Consider the following 6,430-nt stretch of genomic DNA (forward strand, 5'->3'; position numbering starts at 1 on the left):
CACAGGGTTCCACCCCACACGCAGCTTCCTTAGGTCTGAATAGGAAAGGTGATGATCACAGAACCTGAGCAACAGAAGAAACAGAAAGAAAGTAGTATTTTTCATCATCACTTACCAAGCCAGCTGAACCTGGTGACCGATGTCATTTCTTTTTCATGTCTCTGTGAGCTGAGTTCACTAAGCTATGTGTGCTTATGCCTTTCATGATATTTCAGTTTAACGTGAGCTGAGGTTATGTGAAGACTATAGGATTGAACTGCCAACACTGTAGACAGTTAGTGATTGTGTTTCTGAGACGTCAGGTGGGTATGTAAACTGAAGTGCCTGCAAATGATCAGTCTGTGTGACGTGAGCTGTGCAGAGTCTGATACAGCTTCTCAGAGAGGTTGCAAACCACAAGTATCCAAAGAGATCTTGACAGAAACAGTAAGGTTTCTTCTTTCACATGCATATAGAAGGAGCTCTGTTCCTATTCTTTTTCTCGCTATGCATCTTTCTCTGTCTCTGTGTCTCTGTCTCTGTCTCCTCTCTGTCTCTCTAAATCAGTAGTTCTCAACCTTCCTAAAGCTCTGACACTTTGAAGCAGTTCCTTATGCTGATGTCACCAACCATAAAGTTATTTTCATTGCTACTTCATAACTGTAATTTTGCTACTGTTTTGAATTGTAATGTAAATATCTGTGTTTTCCAATGATCTATGTGATTCCTGTGAAAGTGTCATTGGACTCCCAGGGGGTCATGACCCACAGGCTGAAAACCACTGCAAATGACTCAACAGGCAGGAAATAAAACTTTATAGTCTGTTGGAGGGTTGGTCTAGACAGATAATGCTATATCTGTCTTGCTGCTGTTTTCCTTGGGAAGAGCTGTCCCTAAACCTATAAACCATTTAAGAAATTTCGGATGGAAAGTCATTATACCTGAATACCTAGGATGATCGTGACAATTTGCCAGATTCCCGGATTCAACATTAGCTGTTTTTGTTCTTTGGAAGAGGCACCTGAACCTCAAGAATGTTGTAGGACAGCCAGGGACAATTTATTATTGAATGGATGAGATTGTCATTGAACATTGTTCATCAATTGTCATTGAACACTAGTCTTCAAACCCAAATTTAGTCCAAGACACATGCAAACTAGCTTTTTGTGAAAACCAAACCTTGTCTTGCCTCGTACAGCTCATAATGAGCAATAAAGGAATGTCTCAACATTAATTTCCCAACCTCCTACTCCTGTTCCTGTGTTTACCTGCAACCCCGTTTTCTATGCCTGTGTCCTTGACCGTCCTTCTGTAACCCTACTTCGTTGACCATAGAATGGAGAAATGAGCACTATGGAGAATGAGTCCTATTTAGGGTTTGTATCGCTGTGGTAAAATGCCATGACTTAAAGCATCTTGGGGAGGAAAGGATTTGCTTCATCTTACAGTTGCGTAACACAGTCCATCACTGAGGGAAGTTAGGGCAGGGATTCAAGGCAGGAACCTGGAGTCAAGAACTGAAATAGAAGCCATAGCGCAACGCAGCTTACTAGCTTTTTCCTTCTGGCTTCCTCAGCCTGCCTTCTTATACTATCAAAGAACACCAGCCCAAAAATGGTACTGCCCACATCCATCATCAATTAATAAAATACCATACTCTGTGGACTTTCCTACAAGCCAGTCTCATGGAAGCATTTTCTTAATTAAGATTCCTTCTTCTGAGATGACTCTAGTTTGTGTAAAGCTGACATAAAAATTATCAAGTTCAGTATTAAATAAAGTGCATGGGTTATACTAGTGTAAAATGTTTGAACCTAAGCTTCATGTATAATGAGCATTGGATACTTTCTAGTTGTTGTTATGAGTGGTGCCATTCAAATTCCTCTGTCTTTCAGTGTCATTTCTTCTGCATGAACAAATTGACACTTCTTGGTTGTGCAACCCAGGGGATATTTTTATTGTTCTTTTATCTTCCTCAGCTCCTTGCCACATTTGGAATACCTTCCTTGGTGCTCATGACTTTGCACCTCTCCCTGTCTACCTCCAGCAGTCACATGCAGTCACACAAGTTTCAAGCTACTGGAAGGCACACATCTAGTGAAAAAGATCACTCATCAAAACGAAGTTCAGGGGCATAGTATGATGGCTGTTGAGCAGACGGCAGTAACATGATCTGCCCTGACAAAAATTCTTAGGGTTAGATGACAGATGGGATGAAGTCTTGAGGAGAAACAAACTCCAGGTTATAGAAAGACATCATGTAGCTACATGGTGTCCAAGCTTTTGGCAGTTGGTCCTCATTCTTTTTACCAAATAACCTTGCCTGGTCCCCTAAATGTCTGAAAGTTTCTTTTCTCCATTTACTTGACATCTGAAGTTTTTAACCTTCGGTTTGTACCCCTCTGGGGGAGTCAAACAATTCTTTCACAGGGGTCACCTTAGACCATCAGAAAACGTGGGTATTTACATTATGATTCATAACAGTAGCAAAATTACAGTTATGAAGTAGCAAAGAAAATAATTTTATGGGTTGGGTCACCACAACATGAGGAACTGTGTTAAAACTGCAGCATAAGAAGATTAGAAACCAGCCGGGCGGTGGTGGCGCATGCCTTTAATCCCAGCACTCGGGAGGCAGAGCCAGGCGGATCTCTGTGAGTTCGAGGCCAGCCTGGGCTACCAAGTGAGTTCCAGGAAAGGCGCAAAGCTACACAGAGAAACCCTGTCTCGAAAAACCAAAAAAAAAAAAAAAAGAAGATTAGAAACCACTGTTCTGCATACTCTGATTGAGTGATTTAATAGACTCTCACTGTTGTAGCTGTTAACTTTCTACTAAGTCCTAACATTTTCCCTTCTTTGAATGGCAACTGTCTGGTAACCTCCTAGACATTTTTAGAGGCTCTTAGCGAAAACTCAAATTCAGTGATTTCACCATCTCTACCTCAGAAAGAGAACCCAGGTATCATTTTTAAAGTCACCTAGCTCTTGTACTTACCAATACTTGCATAATGAAGTTCAGTTTCATTATAAAGAAGTGTACATTGGGAATGCCAGTGAAATACATGTTTGTGAGGTCCCCTGTGCCTTCCAGTCATGGGAGCATGGAGTGTTGTTCCAAAATTGAGAGCATTGCAAGTTCTCAATCCGTGCTCTTCCATCTTCATCAACTTAATACTTTCGGATGTTCAGAAGACAACTCAAGATTGGCCTCTACCTCTTAGAGTCAGTGAATAGTTCAGAGAAATGACTCATCACAGTTTCACATGTTTTGTAGACCATCTAATTAGAACATCTAGAAGTTAGACTGGAGTTACAGCCCTATACCTACATTGTAGCAACTACTGTTGTGATGTCTAATTTATTGGTGTTTTATCTCTTTGCACAACCCTAGTAAGTGTTTTTTTTTTCTATCTCTCAACTGCAGACTTTAATAAAGCTATTTCATAAGATTCTGCTATCGTATCCATTATTCTGTATTTTTGACACAGCCGGCAGGCATGCCCATATAAAGTAGAAACCTAACTTGGCAGCCCTGTGTAATTTGCCTTCACACATTCTTATTACCTGTTAGATTGAATTCAGGTGTTTCTCATGATTCAGCTTTATTGCCTCCTGTAGAAAGCTTACTGGGAACCTCTGAGTACCGCCCTCTGTGTATTCTGAAGGCCTTCATTTCCTTATTGATGATTCTTTGGTGCTAAACCCTTGTTCCACGTCTTCTTCTGCCACTACACTAAGATCTATATGAGAAGCCAGCCTCCAACTCAGTCATCTTTGTCTTTGTGATGCTTAGAACGTTTTATTAGCTATACTAATTATGCAGCATGTTTGGAATAAATGAAAGATTAGAGTAGCATTATGTGGTTGAAGAGATTACACTAAGCTAGGAAGGTCTACTCTGAATAAATAAACTGAAAAAATTAATAAACTGAAAAAAAACCCTGAAACTTTCCTAGAACAAATAAAGACTTGAAGAGGAATGAATGCCAATAATTCAATGGCAGGAATGAACAATGGATTTGCTGAAGCCAGGTGAGACAGTAAAAGCAGAAGCCAAATGAGAAGCTTCTTCTCTTGTCTCTTATATTTGGGTAATTTTCCTTTGTTTCTATTTTCTTTTTCATGCTGGTATAAAAATTATTTATGTTTATTTCAATTTTTATTTCTCTAAGGGCAGAGCTCAATGAGTCTGGGAATACACAAGCCTGCCTCTGTATTTTAAATTCAGACAGATCCATATTTTTTTAACAGCCCATGTTTATTTTTATTTTCTTTTGTACTCATAGATACATGCTCATGGGGAAAAATATAAATCAGCAATGAAATCTGTTTTCCTTGGGGACATCTGTAGAGTATTGTAACCATTGCCATTGATCCTATAGCTCCTAGATCTTTGGCAAATTAGGTGTTTGGCATTTTCTGTTGTTGCATTAAAAATATTTAATATTTTAAGATTACAGCAAATTAAAGATATGAATTACATAAACAATGAAGAAAATCATCCTATCAGCTTTTAAGTTCTGCTGTTTTCCTTTCCTGTTGAGGGTGGGGGGTATTGGTTTTGAGACAGTCTCAGACCAGCAACCTTGATCCTCCAGTTTCTACTTCTTCTGTGATGTAAATACAGGCTTCCACCACAGGAGGCTTCACAGTATCTGTGAGAACAATCAATGAACAAAGAGACCATGAATTTGAAAGAGACCAAGTGGTGTGTGTGGAAGGGTTTGCAAGGAGGAAAGGCAAGAGAGAAATAATGTAATTATATTATAATCTCAGAAAGAAGAAGAGAGACTTTATTTATACAGATTATAAAAGCGAGATTGTCTACCAGTTTCTAAGGACCTGCTTCCCATAGACCAAGCCTTCTCCTGTGCCCTCTATCTCATCTGCAAGTGCCTCCTTCATCTTCCTCCCCTGAAATATGATGCGCCCTTCAGCTGTCACCTCCTTTGTATATTCTACAGTATCTGGAGGCCATTCTTCCTCTTGGTCATATGTCAGCTACACTGTGGTTTAAAATTCCTCACAGTTGAGGCTCATTCCAATCACATGTACCAGTTTTCACTAGCTAACCACCAACACCAACTCATTATACTGCTCTCTCTCTCTCTCTCTCTCTCTCTCTCTCTCTCTCTCTCTCTCTCTCTCGTGTGTGTGTGTGTGTGTGTGTGTGTGTGTGTGTGTGTGTGTGTGTGTGTGTTGTGGGATGTTCTGTATGGCAAATGTGTTGCTGATTGGTCAATAAATAAAACACTGATTGGCCATTGGCTAGGCAGGAAGTATAGGTGGGACAAGGAGGAGAATAAAGCTGGGAAGTGGAAGGCTGAGTCAGAGAGACACTGCCAGCCGCCACTATGACAAACAGCATGTGAAGATGCCGGTAAGCCACGAGCCACGTGGCAAGGTATAGATTAATGGAAATGGATTAATTTAAGCTGTAAGAACAGTTAGCAAGAAGCCTGCCACGGCCATACAGTTTGTAAGCAATATAAGTCTCTGTGTTTACTTGGTTGGGTCTGAGAGGCTGTGGGACAGGCAGGTGAGAGAGATTTGTCCTGACTGTGGGCCAGGCAGGAAAACTCTAGCTACGTGTGTGTGTGTGTGTGTGTGTGTGTGTGTGTGTGTGTGTGTGTATAAGAATGCAGTTCTTGTGGAAGCCAGAAGAGGATATCAGATCCCCTGGATCCAGTTGTAAGCTGCCAATGTAGATGGTGGGAACTAAACCCAGTTCTGCACAAAGCAGTAAAAGTTCTAAATTGCTGAGTCATCCCTTCAAACCCTGTTACCAAATTTTAATTAAGTCCCCATCCTTAAACAGCTATGTTGACACAGCCCTTCTCTGCCATTCAAGGTTATCTATTATGCTGAGACACTATCATAGTCTTTGATACCTTCCATATTACTTTCTCCTCCACTCTTAACTGACATTCTTACAGTGACAACTGTATCCCAACAGTGCAACTGATCTACTCCATGAACATTAAACATTCTCATTGTCTTTACTGCCAAATTACTTTTCCAAGAGTCACAAAATAACACTTGTTTAAACTCATCAAGAATCTACTTGATTAATCCTTTTGTCTGTCTCCCAATCCACCTATTTTCCACTCCTTTTTTAGTTCAACTTCAATTCTATGGGGCATCATTTCAAACACTCTTCTTTGTTTCAACCTATGGTTCTTTCTCCATGATCTCTCCCTCAACTTATCCATCTACAGTACACATTTTCTTTCTTTCATATCATTTCCCTTATAGACCCCTCCCCGGCTCAATTGAGCTATCCCTTTCTCATCACTAGAGTTACAATTATGTATAATTTTACACCAAGTCATTCCACATACTCTATAGATCATTTGACACTCCCAATTTCAAATAGACCTCCAAAGCTGTACAGTTACAGACATTCATGTGTGCTCATCTCACACTAACCCATAAAAACAAACTTGCTTCA

The sequence above is a fragment of the Peromyscus eremicus genome, chromosome 4 (genome assembly GCF_949786415.1).
Source record: "Peromyscus eremicus chromosome 4, PerEre_H2_v1, whole genome shotgun sequence".
NCBI lineage: Eukaryota > Metazoa > Chordata > Mammalia > Rodentia > Cricetidae > Peromyscus > Peromyscus eremicus.